General features: G+C 36.7%; 1 long non-coding RNA gene across 4 annotated transcripts in view; it reads right to left on the bottom strand.

Moving 5' to 3' along the window:
* LOC149088928 (uncharacterized) overlaps positions 1 to 17,019 on the bottom strand; it is a 130,134-nt gene that overhangs the window by 99,195 nt on the left and 13,920 nt on the right. The window contains exons 2-4 of one of the 4 annotated variants that reach the window (XR_016195129.1): positions 15,974 to 16,025; positions 4,461 to 4,544; positions 1,582 to 1,678 (exon numbers count right to left, since the gene is read on the bottom strand). This is a non-coding gene — a long non-coding RNA (uncharacterized LOC149088928). The remainder of the gene's footprint in view (positions 1 to 1,581; positions 1,679 to 4,460; positions 4,545 to 15,973; positions 16,026 to 17,019) is intronic. The other 3 variants (XR_016195131.1, XR_016195134.1, XR_016195133.1) reach the window with 3 other exon arrangements.

Raw genomic sequence — 17,019 nt, 5'->3', positions numbered from 1 at the left:
AAAATTTCCTCAAATTCTTCATGCAGGTAATCGAATTTTGAGCACTTGAGATGCCAGGATGTGACCCGTGTGTGTGCGCGTTTAGTTTTTAGCCTAAGTTAAAAGTTTTTTTTCCCCCTTTCATTATTATTCGGTGCTGTCTTTTGAAAATGAATAATAGGCAAGTCATTAGACTTTGAGACTTTTCGAGCATATACTTCATTAATTTTATTTTATGTACAGAAAAAAACGTGATCTAAGAGACTTCTATAGGCTTCTAACAAAAATTAATGAAAACACTTTTTTATAATTGAAAACCTTTTTTTTTTTCAAACATATAGGTATAGATTCATCAACGAAAATTTTCATATTCATCAATAGCCCAGAAAGAAAAAATATTAGGCTTTTAATATAGAGATTTTTTTGGTGCGTGCATTTTGCGATGAAAACATTTGCGATGAAACTAACTGGATACAAACAAATTTAATTCCGTTGAAACAATTTCTTTTGCTTTGATGTTTTTGGAGATACATGTTTTCGATATAATTAGGAATAACCGCAATTTTATTTTCTTCGCCCGAGTTATGATCTATGTAGCTATTCATAGGCGATAGTTTATTTCGTGGCCATTTTCCTCGTTTCAATAAAAACTCATTCTATATTGAATTAGAATTTTATATTTTGTTTTTATCACGCAGAATCTATTCTAATTTAATCTTTTTACTCATTTTTTTTCACTTTGAAGCAACTAGATTGATATTGATTTTCATCTATTCCTGTGAATGTTCCTTCGCGTTTAAGTCTCAGAACGGGGTTGCACTTCACAGTCGCACCTTAATCTTTCTCCGTACAGGGGTGAGATATCACGGTGCAGAGTAAATGGGAAAAAACGTAATAACATAACTTGTAACTGCTCTATATTTGTTACATTTGAACAAACCTTATATTGTAAGTCAGCACTTTCGAACCTCTTTCGGCTCGAAACGCTCTTTTTCAGAATAAAATTCCGTAACGGAGCCACTTAAGCTTCTTTTCTTAATTATTTACTAAATTTAGTGATTAATTTCATTTTCCTGGAATAGCCGTGGAGCTTCTGGTAACAGCACACGAAGCTCAGGTTGGGAACCATTTCTAATTTTTAAGTTATAAGTCAGAGTTTGTGGTTAGGAAATACTTATCCGAATCAAGTTTCTTTTCCGTTTTCCGATAACAATGGATAAAAAGCTGTCTACCAAAATCTTTTCTCAAACAGAATAACCAGTTTCAACTTCTTTAAACGATTTTAAATACACGTCAAATCACATGTCGTACCCATGACAGGCGATATTTCTACGAAGCCAATCCCATATGAATCCAATTCATTCTATGAAATTCCATCGCAATTTTTTTTCCAAATCTCTAAAAGAAATAAAAGTAAAACATTTTTAGTGTTTCGTGACTAGAATAACACATTTCTATCTGGAGTATCTTATATTGAGTTTTCCCATATTGAATTTGAATTTTATATTTTGCTCATTTCAAAATCTATTGCAATTCAATCTTTTTCCATATTTCTAGTTTTTCACTTTGAAGCAAATATATTGATAATGATTTTATATATACTTGTGAATGTACAGTATCTTGGAGGTTACGTCTTGGAACGGCTGTACTTCACAGTCGCACTTTTACCTTTTTCCGTACAAGAGTGAGATATCACAACCTAGAGTAGATTGGAACAAAAACACCATAAAAACATAACTGGTAACTTAACACGCTGTTCTGCATATACAAATACAACGCCACAACAGGCAAATTGCCCAACGAGGTGGCTGACTTAAGAACATCATGGATCCCTGAGTCATTTTTTGCAGGCCCTACCTACTACTGCTACACCACAAATGCACCCCCCCCCGCGGAACCCCCCAACGAATCGTTACATGCGGGAATGTGCGTGTACGTGTAGTGCAACCTGACGTAAAGTTTGTTTCTGTGTAATGTTTGTTATGTGTAGTGCTGCCATCTGCCACCAGTTTTTCTAACAATGGTGAAGTGTTATGATTGAATGATTTATCGTTGCAGGACTGTTGCATGATATGTTTCATTTGAAAACATTTACGTTCAAGGTCAGTGGTTCCCAATCTTTTTTTGGCTCCAGGTGCCCTTCAAGCCACTTTTCTTAATTATTTACTAAATTTACTGATTCATCTCATTTCTATGGAGTAGCCGTGAAGCTTCTGTTAACGTAACATAGAGCAACCACTTTTCCAATTTATACGTTATAAGTAGAGCCCGGATTATGCGCATTTGCACATTTTGGCCTTTTTCAGCATTAATGCATTTAAATGTATAAAATCAAATAATTTTCAGAATAAGTGTATATTTGTGAAGGTACTACACACCACTAAACACAGCCATATGCATCCAGAAAATATTCATTTTCTAAAAACATATTTGCTTTTTTGTTGGCATAGTGATTTTTTCATGCATATTTTCTCATTTTTGGTACATATTTTGGAATTTTTAATTTTTTTCAGGATTTTTTAAATCAAACACAAATGCCACAACAGGCGAATTGCCTAACGAGGTGGCTAAAAAAGATACCCATAAAAAATATGAAAGTGTGTAAAGATAGTATATATTTTGACTTTTTTATGTGCATATTTTAGCATTCTTAAGTGCATATTTTAGCATTTTAAGTGCATGTTTTAGCATTCTTAAGTGCATATTTTAGCATTTTAAGTGCATATTTTAGCATTTTTAAGTGCATATTTGCATATTTTTGGAGCATATTTTGTCACTTTTTAGGTGCATATAACCCGGGCTCTAGTTATAAGTCAGAGTTGGTGGCTAGTCAATTCTTATCCGAATCAGGATTCTTTTTTCCGATAACAATGGATAAAAGAAACCATCGTCTTAAATCTTTTCTGAAACAGAACAGCCAATTTCACCCTCCTTAAACGATTTTAGTACACGTCAAGTCACGTGTCGTACCCATGTCAAGCGTTGTTGCCAATCCCGTACGAATCCGATTCATTCTCTAAAATTCCATCGCAATTTTTTCCTCAAAACCTCTAAAAGAAATCAAAGAGGTGGGGGGGGGGGAGAACAGTTTTAGTGTTTCGTGAATAGAATAACACATCTCTATCCGAAGTAAACTCGAGATTGATGATCGGAAACAAGCATCGAACGTTAAAAATAAAACAGAATAAAATTCGTGTATTTTGTTGTTGTTGGTCTTACACAAATACAGCGATGGCTGTAAAATAAATTTTACGGCCCGATGTGTTTTTTTTTGTTTCCTCGAAAGAGAGATTCCAGATGTTTACGGCCTTCAATATCTCGTATGATAATTACTTTCAAGTAGAATATTATCATTTTTTTATTATTACTATTTTTTGTTTGGATGTGAAATCTTTCTGCATTATAAAACTCGTAGTCGTAAAAACCGCAAGGAGGTGCTGTTTTAATTCAAATTTTTACGACTATAACCGCCCAGGTCAGTTTTTTATTGTATTTTATGTATTTAATGTCTTTGTATATTAAGAGGAATTTCGATAATAATAATCGATGATGGAATGTTTGGTTTTATTACTTGTTTTTCGCTTTGAAATGATTCTGATTCAGTGATATAAAAAAAAAAAATTAAATTTTAAAATGATTAATTCAAGAAAAGTCAATTATAGATCTTGGAATGAATAAAATTTTTAGAATACAACAGTGAAACGCTTCTATCGCTCTGGTGAAACTTTCCGGAACTATGTAATTTTCTTCACAAAATGATTACCGATTCATCTCATTACCCTGGAGTAGTCATAGAGCTTCTGGTAACAGCAGACGGAGATCAGGTTGGGAATCACTTTTCCAATTTTTACGTTATGAGTTTGTGGTTTTCCCATCGTCCATGCAGTTTTTTTAGTATATAATGATCTTCGCCATGGGTCGTGTGGGCATCATACTGGACTCTCACCGTGTTCGCCGGCTGAATTTGGCTTTCTGCGGATCTCCGAATTCGAGGCGCGAATGCGAGCCGGTCTCCCTTAAAAAAAAGTGTCTCTGTAGAGAGAGCAAGCAGTCCTACAACACGATACTGGCACAACATGGAAATTCAAGCATTTGCTATCTTTACTTCAAAATATGGAACACGGATTGGCAGCACTAGCAAGTATCCGAAACAAGCAAAAGAGCCGAACAACATACATATCTTAGGGCCATGCATGTATATACACTCACACAACACGTTCCGGCATGAATCGATTCGTTAGAAATTCCGCAGAGGAATGTGTGCGAGGTGCGTGTTCTGTTTAGTAGTAGTAGTTGTATATAATGATACAGTGTTCGCAAGTAAAATGGCAGATTTTTGGTTTACACCAGTATTCTTCAAAATGTTTCTACCTGAGACCGGTGAAATTAAGTGAACAATTTCGTAGACCGACAAAAAATGGGAGAATTAATTTACGAACCGACAACAAATAATAATGGTACGTAGATGGAAAATTTCCTACCTTTCTGATTTTTTGAATTTTTCTTATTTATATTTTATATTATATATGCGAGAACCTGCGTTGAGCTGAGACCTCTGCTACCACCTATCAAAAAAGAAAAGAAATTAAATGTTTGTTGAAACGCCTAAAGTAAAATCGGTTGTCAAAACCGGTGTGCAGCACTGTTGAAAATGCAACATTGAAAATGAACAATATGTGTATGATACGAGTAAAAATAAATTTGTATGTGGCTTAACGTTGGGTATTTATTTTATGTTTTTTCACAGGATTTCAGTTCATATTTTGCGGCAGACAACTCACTACAATATGCATTTTCTTTTTTTTTTGTAATTGATAGTTGGAGTTTACATGTAACAATAATTACTATACTATTACTATACACAAGAAACAACGCGTTGCTTTAACAGACGTGCTGCCACCTATCAAATAAAAATAATAAGGTTTGTCTCAATTTTTCAAGAAAAAGTGAGTGTTAGATTCGAACCGTTATAAAACACAAGAATCAATAATATATAGTATAATATAAAAAATTATTATTTTTGTTAATATCAGTAACTATATTTTTACGTTGTAATAAAATTACAGAAATTATTTTCATGAACCAAATATAAATATTCACTTAGTGCAACTACAACTCTATGTAAATATTTATAATGTTGGGGTTTTTGGGTAGCATATCATCAGCTACTTCCCGTAAGACATTTCCCCCTTGTTCTTCGATTGTGTTGTGTTTTATCTCGATGAGCGTTCATTTCGCGAAGATTTGTAAACAATACTCTCCTGGCTCATTCATTCTCTACACATACACTACATACCTTACACACATGCACAAACTTGTCTTTTTCCTTCTCATACCACCCCTGGTGATCTGTAAGTCGCCAGACAGCCTGCAAAGGCTGGGCAGCGACGGAAACGTTCAATTCTGGTCTGGTCTGGTACTTAGTACAACTAGGTTTAGGGGTTTTAGTTTTTGGTTTATGACTCCATCATTTAGAGGTGTTTGAGTTTTTTCTGCTCGGATCTCGTCACGATCGGTCACATGTAGTTTTCTCTCCGTCAGTTACATAACGGCAGTCTTCGGCAACGACCAACCGTAGGCCTAATGGATGTCTGCAATACGGCACAACGGTCATCTTGAGTCTTCGCTTGCTAATTGTGTTTTTGCTCTCTGAAATAGTGTTATTTCCAATCGTCAGTATAATGACGTGTGTTTTCGCCTCAGAGTTACGAGATTTTGCGCATCGACACGGATCAACGGTCTTGATATTTCAACGGACATTGGTTGTTTTCCAAGTTTCCGAAACTCTTTCCCGTAGTTTGCTTTGGTCGTACGGTCTTGCCGAGGGTAAAAACCTGGTCCTGACCATAGATGTGGCTCGTCAGGGGTAAGTTCTCGACTTTTTCAACTGCGTCATGCCACTCTGCTGTATCTATAGCAATCACGTTGACAGGGCCCAAATTTTGGGGCTTCGAAGGCTTGCAGAAAATGCTCACGATGACAAAGGGAGAGATCTCGAAACCTTTGCGGGAAGTTTCTTTCCCTGGATTCGAGCTCAATATGATGCGGGCAATGATGGTTTTGTTGATGACTGTGAAGTGATTAGAGAGTTATTGGATGTAATTTCAGTGTATGTCGAGTATCTGGTAGAGCCATCGAATGGAGATATATGCCGTAAACTAGTAATTGAAGCTGTCAGATTTTTTAACAATTTGGATGGTTTTGATTGTATACATAAACTGGCTAGTGCTTTCAAAAAAAGCTTTCGCTTTGAAACAGATGGTAAAGTGCCAGTAATTAGTAAAAAAGTTAGTCCTACACATAAAGCAAAATGTGTTAAGGAAGGTCAAAATTTTTTAGATGAAAATGGTTTTTCCTTTGTACCAAATTCAAATAGTGATACTAATGGTTGCCATTTGGTATGTCATGCTCAAACCTCAGTATTTACTAACGGTTGTACCTCTGTGGAGGACATTAAATCTTTGGATAAACATGATAATTCTTCTGTTAATGACACCGATAAATATAGTGATGCTAAGGATTGCCATGTAGTGTGTAATGCTCATATATCAGAAGGTGTAATTAGTGATGGTAACACCTTAAATGTCACAACATTTTTTGATGAAAATAGTGTTCCGAATGGTGATAATTCTGACAAATATTGTGGCACAAATGATTATAATTTAATGTGTGATGCTCGAACTTTAGAAGATGTTCCTAATAATAGTGTCACTCTGAATGACAAAAAAATTTTGGATGTAAATTGTGTCTTTACTACTAATGGTACTGATATGTATGGTTGCTCTACTGATTGTCTCTCAGAGTGCAATGCTCAAACCAATGAAATTATTCTTAATGGTGATATCACTTTGCACGATAAAACTGATGTTGTTAATGATTCTGTGCTTTCTAATAAATATTTGTTGAAATGTAATGCTTATGCACATGATAAACGTGATACTGAGCACACTAATGCTCTAAAGCACTGCGTTCCTAACGTTGGAGGTGCTGATCATGCTAAAATTCATAAAACTTTTTCTCACATTATTTGTAACACTCAGACTGAATGGGACGTTCTTTTGGAAGGGAAAACTCGCGTTGATAGTACACAACTGTCAGCTGACTCGGGAATTAGTGGTTATAGCAAAGCTCCAAATGAGTCTGCTACTTCAAACTGTTTCTTGAGGGAGAATACGTGCTCTAATGACAGGTTAGCTATTGTGAAAAGGGGTGACCACTCTGTCATGGACGTTCTCAATGTATCTAATGACCTTAATGCTTCTGATTACCTGAGCAGTGATTGTGGTTTGGACTGTTTAACCTATGATATTAGAATTTCTAATGTTTATGCTCCTTTGAGTATTTCTGATCCCATGAATGCTACAGAGAACGATGATGACATGATGGGCACTCCAAAAAATTCTCATGCTAATGTCAATAATATCATAAGTGATGTTGAGTATAAATCTGACTCCTTATCGGAGATGCAAAATAGTGTGTTAAAAAATAAAACGAGTATAACTAGAAAAAATAAGAAATCTAGGAAGAAAGCGAAAAATAATTATTGTGATAAAAATCTAGATAATGAATCTGTCATTGATTTTATGAACAGTGAAGATGTAAACGCTGACCTTGTTGGTGATAATGCGACATTCAAAGCAAATAAAAAGAAAAAAGGGAAGAATAAAAAGAAAAAGATCCCTACTCATGATGCTGCGATCCCTGGTACTAGTGGACTTTCTACAGCTGAGCAAAAAGCAGTAGAGAGGAAAGGACAGATGGAACTTATAAATTCTAAAAAAGATGACAATAAGAAAAAACTGACAAGCTCAACCCAGCTCTCTCGGGTTAAGTCTTCCAAAAAACAGGTTGTGTCTGCGACCCATCATCTTGACAAAGATAGAACACAGCTTGCTACCAAGGCTGCACCCATTAACAAACCTGGTCCTCAAAGACCCCCCTACGGATACTGGTGTTCCTGCGGATGTAGCTAAAGAGGATGGGGAACTTTCTGACGAATCAGAGGATGACAGTGACCACAACAATGATTACTTCACGCAAGTGAACCACAGAAGAAAGAAATCGGGTATTCCCCAAATAGTTATCACCAAATGGGGTGAAAACTGGATTAATGACTTCAAAAGAATTAGGGGGATGTGCGAATTCCCTCCGGTAGCCAAACCAACATCGAGAAATATATTATTAAATGTCTTTTCTGAAAAAGATCATAGAACGGCTACTAAGTATTTAAATGAAAAGAATCTGGAATACCACACATACCAACTAGACAGTGAGAGATCTCTAAAATTCGTCATCAGAAGCCTTCCGGCGAACACCAGCTTTGAGGACATTAAATCAGACTTGATCAACAAGGGTTTTGAGATCAAAAAAATCTCCAATATGAGAAATTATTCCACTGGATGTATTCTACCACTGTTCTTGATAGAAGTACCTATCAGCAGCAAATAAATTGCCAACTTAGTTGATATTCAAGACGTACCAATTGAAATAGACCGTTACAGATGTAATAAATTCCCTCTACAATGTAGAAATTGTTTATTATTCGGACATTCATCATACTACTGTTTTAATTCACCAAACTGTGTTTTTTGTGCCCTTGGACACAGCACCAGAGATTGCCCCTCAAAAGGGAATCAATCTAAAATGAAATGTGTTATGTGTGGTGGTCCACACACTGGAACTTTCACAGGCTGTCCGCAAAGACCTTCCAGTAGAAGTGACGGAGCAAGAACTTTTCTTCCCAAGCTACCTCCCAGCTTAATGAACTTTCCCTCTTTGGAAAAAAGTTCTAACAAGTCTGAAACAAGTTAACCCCTTTACATCTTCAGTCCTTCGTCCACAAGTGGGCTACCGTCTAGACCTCGAATAAATCCTTGGAACATCTAGGAACAATCTGGCTCTAACCCTCTCATAGCCAAAAATTTCCGACCGATCAGCCTTCTGAGCAATATATCTAAGCTGTTTGAACGTATTCTTCTTATACGATTCAATAACTATCTCGAATCTTCTAATTTTCTTCGTCCTGAGCAGCATGGATTCAGAAGAAACCACTCCTGTGTCACACAGCTGCACCGAGTCGTAGAATTCGCAATACAAGCCTTCAACCACAAGGATTTCACCTGCGCAATGTGCTTGGACATTAGCAAGGCGTTTGACAAAACGAATCACGTAACTCTGTTGGCCAAGCTTGTTAAATACGGTTTTCCTGACCACTATGTGTTGTTCTTCAACAGCTATCTTAAAGACAGGCATTTTCTGGTAAAAATGGAAATGCTTGTTCTTCTGTACGTCCAATAAGAGCCTCGGTTCCCGAAGGATCAGTTCTTGGGCCTCAGCTCTTCTCCATCTACATCAATGACTTCCCTGCCCCCCAAATGGGCATACTGGGACTCTTTGCGGATGATGCAATTATTATCACCAACAACAGAAAATCTGATAAATGCAGAGAAAATCTTCAGGAGACTCTAGAGGAGGTTGAAGACTGGTGTGAGGATAATGCTGTCGAGGTTAATCATGCCAAGTGTCAGTTCATCTGGATAACAAGAAGAACCAAATTCACTAGAGCACCAATCTACCTGGGCAGAGAAGCCATAAGACCTGTGAAGGAAGTGAAATATTTGGGATGTATTCTAAACCAATCATTATTCTTCGTTCCGCAAATAAATCACGTAAGAACTAAGGCTACCCAAACCATGGGAATGATGTCACGCATTACATTTCCAAGTGCAAGACTAACTCTTAAAAACAAAGTCATATTGTTTAAATCAATCATTAGACCTATCATGACCTACGCCGCCCCAGTATGGGCTCATGTTTCAAAAACCAACATGCAGCGTCTGCAAAGTCAACAGAATAAAATACTGAGAAGTCTTGTGCGTGCCCCAAAGTACATCAGAGGAGCTGACATTAGAAAAGACCTGAAGATTCCAACCATCCTCAGCTACATCCAACAAATCTCAGAGGATCACTTTGAAAGGATGAGGAACTCAGAATACGAGCATCTGAGAGAGCTGGTCGATTACAATCCACGTGAAAGACTAAAATTTCTTAGGCCTCAAAACGTGCTGCACGTGCCTTGGGGTCTGAACTACTGAGCTGTATAATCTTTGTCGATCTATCATAATATTTTTGTACTTTTAATTTGCTATCGAAATAATCGATCAACTCTATTGCATAGAGTGGCATTGTGGTTTGATGTACATGACTGATCTTGCACTGCACCAATTTGTATAATTTCGGCTAAAACACTTGTTTTTCTATGACTTCTTTTGTATGTTAGATTTATTTTTTATTATTATTTTCTCATTAGTGCATTTATGTAGCGTTTTGGTGAATTGTACATAAGTAATTTCATTTTTGTGTCCATTATAATATACATTTATCGCACAATATGTATGTGAATATATGTGTGTGTATATGTGTATGTATACATATATATATTTTTTTTTCTTTTTTTTTTTACTACTATTGATTTTACTGATCAACTGCTCTATTGCATAGAGTGGCATTTTGGTGAAGTTTGGCTGATCTTTGTGTATTTTACTATTCTGATGGTAGCATTTATCGGACTGTATGTGTTGTTTTTTTTTCTCTCTATTAACTTACAAGCACTTCACATCTACACAAACACGCACAAACTTGTCTATAACCCTCTTCATAGCTAGCAAGAGCAGTCTGTAAGTCGCCAGGTAGCCCCTTTGGGCTGGGCAGCGACGAGAAAAATTAAATTCTGTCTGTCTGTACTTAGTACAACTAGACCAGACCTAAATAGAATTTGGAGCCGATTCCCATCCTTTTGGGGACGACTGTCGGCTTACGAACTAGCCAAGAAGACCTATGAAGAGTGGAAAAGGAAGGAAATTTAGAAGAAGAAAGGAATGGAATTTTGTCGTCAGACTAGTACAAAATTAAGTCAGGGTAATCCGCCGCTACAACCTAGTTCTTTCAATCTAGAAGCAGGCACACTCTCTCGACAGACATCAGTCAACTTCTTACTCAAGTTCGTAGATGGAAAAGAGGACAAAAAAAAAACACTGATTGGGTGTCGCAGCGCAAAAAACCTCGTACACTTTGAAAAGTTCAATAATATTGATGTATGGCAGCATCATGTACAAAAATAACAAACTCTATACAACAGTTCTGTTCAGTAAGTGCTTATCGAAAATAATATATATTGGAATTGAAGATTATTATTTGCAAAAACAGTAAGCATATGGAAAAGAATTGGAAAAATCTGAACATTCTCTATTACTAAGTAATTCTCTATTCGCCATATATACTTCAGAATAATGGGTTTTATAATAGATTCCAGTCCAAGTGGGAAATTTGTTGGGGTCTTCTGTATTTCTCCATTACTTGGATATCATATTTAACAATATCTCGCAAGTGCTGGTACTCTGATTCTTTCATTCTGTCGAATTGTTCACCATTAATTTTTTTATTGTAATCAAAAATGTGGGGAATTTTGAGATCATTTCTAATGTTACTTCCTCTAATATACCAAGGTGCACTGGTAAAATAAGAAATTTATTCTGCACCGTCTGAATATTTCTTATGTTCATCTTACATGAATGTGACCAAGCAGGAGACGCGTATAGCTTAGTTGGTCTAATAATGGTTTTAAAGAGAATTACCTTGTTTTTGAGTGTGAGTTTCGCCTGAGGGAATGTGATCTTGTTAAGCATCCCCGATACTCTATTGGTTTTATTTTTGACGTATTCAACGTGTGATGTAAACGAAAGGTTTTTGTTCAATATGCACCCCAAGTATTTGACCTGTCCAACAGGTCTTAAAATGCTGTTTCCAATCAAAAGTGGTTTCCTTGGCAGTATTCGTCGCCTCGTGAACCAGACAAACTTACATTTGTCATAATTCAGTTGAATGGCTGATTTGTCACACCATGTCTCAATGTAGTCAATAGTTTCCTGCAAGTTGTCTAAAGCCTGTGTGGCTTTCCTGCTGCTACACAGAATTGCACAATCATCAGCAAATAATGCAATGGTTCCATTTTGGGGACTAGGAATATCATTTATATACAGTAAAAATAATTGTGGCCCCAAGACACCGCCCTGTGGGATAGAGGCTTGTATGGGTTATTAGAGGTTTAACAGCTGACAATTTGTCCTGTATTCTGACTTGAAAAGTTCTCTCCAAAAGGTAATTGTAGAAGAAAATGATATAATGAGGCGGGAAGTTTAGATCAACCATTTTTGACAGCAGTGTAGCGTGATCACAGCGATCAACCGCCTTGGAAAAATCCAAAAAAGCTGATGCCACAAAGTCAAAGTGATTGAATGCCTTAGTGATAAATTCTGTAACCCTGACAAGTTGTGTTACGCATGAATGCTCTGCCCTGAAACCGTGCTGTTCAGGTCTGATAATGTTGTTGACATGCATATATTGTATTGTATACATGGGGCTATAACTCGCTCAAAAACTTTACTAAAATTACTCAGGAGGCTGATAGGCCTAAAATGTTGAGCAATTAGGGGATCAGTATTCGCCTTGTGTATAGCCTTAATAATTGATCTTTTCAAAGGTGTAGGAAAATAGTTGTTTTGAATTGCTGCATTGAAAATATTATCGACAGAGTTCAGAATATTGACTGGGAGACATTTAAGTGCTCTATTACTAATGCCATCTATTCCAGTCGCTTTTCTGATATCCAATTTATTTATTATTTCACGAATCTCATTTGTAGATTTAAGCTCCATATGAGTGCTTGTGATACTACCATAATGGTGTAAATATTGCGCAACCTTGCGTCTAATTCTTTGTGAAGTTGTTAAAGGTTGGTTTGTGTTACCGGTGAACTGTCTTGCATATCCTTCGGCAAAGGAATCAGCTATTTCCTGATCTGTATAAACTAGGTCACCTGAATTATTTTTCAATTTGTTTATCCTAGTGTCTTTAGGTTTGCACAATTTCCATGCACGCCATAATTGTCCGTTCTCAGCTGTTAACATTACTTAGGAAATCCATGAATCTTTCATTTACATGAGCAGCCACCTCCTTTTTTATTTCCCTTTGTAGCTTGTTTAGTATGATTTTGTCAATGTTTCCTCTAAAGGTTTGCCACCTTTTTCTCACCCTGTTTTTATATCGTATCTTATCAAGGATCTCTTTTGGAAGACCGAAATTTTTATTGTTTTATTTCTCTTTCAGTAGAAACCTCATTTATTGTGTTTTTAATGAGTGTAGTTATATGCTCAACTGCTTGGTCAATGTCATGGGCGCTAGGTTCATTTAGCTCTAACGTAGGCAGGTTTTCCAGTATATCAGCGTATTTAGCCCAGTCAACTTGTTGCAAAATTTGTTTTTTCCTAGGCATTAAACGAACCTGGCTTAACGAATGAAAAACGCAACTGCTAACCAGGAGGAGCATGTGCAACATCCATTTTTCGACAGGATGAAAATTTTAAACCGCTATTGTTTTTTTCGATGAATAGTTGGCGCACCATACCTAATATCTATAGTCTGAATTTGGTGTCAATTGAATCGGCAAAATTCACAATCACCGGAGTTGAGGAAGTTTAATTTGGATAACAACGTATATCGTCGTTGTGATCCTGGGAACGCTTTCGCCTACATAGAAAATGTCTATTCATAGATATGTGTGTGATCATTGAATATCTTCAGCTAATTTCATTTTGTTGAATTTTAGTATTGACTAACCCTAGTCCAGCTCAATAAAAGCAACTCATATCTTACTTCCTCTCGCAGGCTTGCAGAACAACATACCGCGACCACTTTTTCTGGCTACTCAGTGTACATTTTTCACTTTGCTTACCGATATATGCTTGAATAAATATTTATAATCAATAACGTATTATGTATTTGTTTATTTAAAAACAGAGAGCAGGTTGAAACTCATTACAGCTTGCAGTATAAATATTTACGTAAATAAAAATAAAACATTGAAAATTCAGACAACATACAGGGTGGGCAAAAAGCTCCTAAAAACTTTAAAAATTCATAAAATACAGGAAAAATAACCGAAATAAAAAACGGTTTGCAGGGTTAGCATCGCTAGGTCACGGGAATTTTCGTGACAGGAAAATAAACCTCGGGAAAACAGCCGATATGTGTCGCTGACGTACACAAGTCAAAGAAAAGATACTCAAATAGAGAACAGAATGTCTCCAAATCGTTTATTACAGCGGTATGTTTTCCACATGATCACCACCACCGCAGGGGATAACACATTGCAGGCGAGTCACAAATCCAGCAACGACAGAGTGCAGCAGGTCCACATACACGGTTACAACGGTTGTGGATTAGGAGCGCAAGTTCTTATAGCTGTCTCATTTGCATGTTTCCACCGAAGTCGCACGTACTAGCGTCACCTATCGGCAGTTTCTTCGAGTTTTTTTTCCCTTGTTTTAAAAAGATTCCAGTAACAAAGCTAACCCTGCAAACCGTTTTTATTTGGTATTTTTTCGGTTTTTATTAATTTTTTAAGTTTCTACGGACGTTTTTCCCACCCCGTGCTAAAAGTTCACACAAATGCAATTAAAATACAAAAATAAGAATGAACATATAAACAAAAAATTTACAACAAAAACCTTCTAAAATCGGATATAGATGAAAAAAAAAAATATCCAGATGTTGAAGGAAGCTCTCATTAGAAAATTCAGAATATCTACTATATAGTATTCATCAATATTAATATTATACGGTTTGACGGCAAACAAACAATTTGATCTAGTACGTGTTATGATTCTTAATATGGAAACGAATTTTGTTGAGAATAGTTACGGAATCAAATGTGGTTATTGAACAGTTTGATGAAAAAAATAGTTAGCAAGTAGTCTCTCCGCGTTTTTGAAAGCTTATGGTATTAAATCTGTTGCGTGGATGAGGTATTATGATAAGGACATCATGCTTCTTGAAACACAAATATATTTGAAAAATTGTTTTGAATGGTTTCAAGGCTCGTGATATGGAAATCGTGAAAAAGATTCCAAATGATTTAAGCATATTCTAATTCAGATCTGATAAGGGTATTAAAGAGGGACGCGTTTAATTATTAACATCGTTGAGAAACCACTGTCTCGGCATTCTTTTAAGCAGACCAAGCTGTTTTGTATCACTCAGAACGTACATTTTTTTCAATACTTTCTTAACATTCGTATGATGTAAACATTTGAGTACTCAATACTACTACTACTACTAAACCGTGCATGCACCTCGTACACATTCCTGTACGAATCGGTACACGCCGAAATATATGTTCTAAGTGAGCCTAACGTATTTATGTTGTCGAGTTGCGCTTTTTTCCTGTTCGTGTTGCCATCTGTCTTCCATTTTCTGAAGTAGAGATGGAAATGCTTTAGTTTTCATGTTTTGTCAGTATCATGTTGTAGGTGTGTCTGCTCTCTTCGCAGAGACTTTTCCAAATGGGGGGGGGAGTTGTGGGGGGATTACGGCTGGCATTCGCACCTCGAAGCTGGAAAACCGCACAAAGCTATCTTGAACCGACCAACACTATGCCGTCAACGGGGTTCGAAGCTGGATCTTCAGGACGAGAATCCAGCACGATGCGCACACGACCGCATAGCGGGCGGCACATTACATCACTCAATATCGTACATTTCTTTAGTATCGTTTTTTAAACTCACAACTTCAGTTAACCGAATTTGAAGAAATCTATATCATTCTAAACTGACATAAATCGATATACATTTTTGTTGCCTTTTCTTTGCTACCCAAGATACTACTATTTTTTTCAAGAATAAGTTCGAGAAAAACATCCGAAAATATAAATGAGGAACATAAAAAATAGGATATTCTGACTCGCAATGATAGCAATTCATGCGCATAATATATACGTATTATGGCACATACACTGGGGGGAAAAATTGTTTTGTGTGGTTTTGCCGTTTTGTTCCGGAAATCACCGGAAACGAATAAGAATTTACCCTTATTTCGGATATTACAGTAAAATAAATGTAATTTCGTTTTCAAAATGGTATCTTTATGTTAATAGACCAACCTCCAGTTCGATTTCCTGCCTAAAGTATAATGTCTGTTCCTTTCTTTATGTCCTGAAAATAAGAAATGAATATATATTATGATGCGATGAAGGAGATTGAATTTTATGTGCCCCCTCTCGGAGCCACATATATTTTCTCTTGTACAGTGTATGTACGTATATTGCATCTCGAATACATAGTATGTGTTGCAAATAGTTCTTTGCTCCGGTCTTCTATATGTATGATATCCGTCTTGGATGCATTTCGATCTAATGTGACGATAGAAACCAGTCTATAGGATGCATCATAAACACTGAATGGAAATGAATTGAACGTAGAAATCTATTTTAATTCCCATTTTTTCTTCAATGAATTCAATACAGTTCAAGGAGTATAAAAAAATGGTGGTAATTACACAATTTAATGCCTTTCATTCAAGCAATTCACCATATTATTCGTGGTCGGCTGCAGTTGGTTTTATGTGGTTCCCAACTTCAAGGCGCAAATGCGAGCCGATCTCCCCGTTAAAAAGTCTCGCCACAGAGACCAACAGTCCTACAACGATAAATCATTCAATCATGACACTTCACTCATAGTTAGAAAAACTGGGGGCAGATGACAGCACTACACGTAACAAGCATTACACCGAAACAAACTTTACGTCAGGTTGCACTACACGTACACGCACATTCCCGCATGTACCGATTCGTTGGGGGGTTCCGCGGGGGGAGGGGATGTGGGCGGGGTGTAGCAGTAGTAGGTAGGGTCTCCAAAAAAAAAATGACTCGGGGATCCATGATGTTCTCGACATGAGTCCAGTCAAGTCATAATGGAGTGGGATTGTTTATTTTCGTGCTCGAATAAAAATTACATTTTTTATGTGTATATTAGAACATGACGGGTACTATATGTGTTATAGGTATTCATTAAGTGTAGGAGAAACAGTGTTTTTATAAAATTGTGCAATCGAGTGAAGTGAGAGAAAGTTCTGTGGATATTGGAAAAGCCACGCCGTTGCGAGGTGTTGGGGCTAACACAGTCGTGTGTAAGGGTACGTCCATAGTGA

The sequence above is a fragment of the Pholcus phalangioides genome, unplaced genomic scaffold (genome assembly GCF_987345545.1).
Source record: "Pholcus phalangioides strain wild (caught in Gottingen) unplaced genomic scaffold, Ppha-v1.0 ptg000003l_1, whole genome shotgun sequence".
Taxonomy (NCBI): Eukaryota; Metazoa; Arthropoda; class Arachnida; order Araneae; family Pholcidae; genus Pholcus; species Pholcus phalangioides.
Note: the sequence above shows the minus strand (reverse complement) of the source record. Positions and strands in the feature narration are given on the sequence as shown.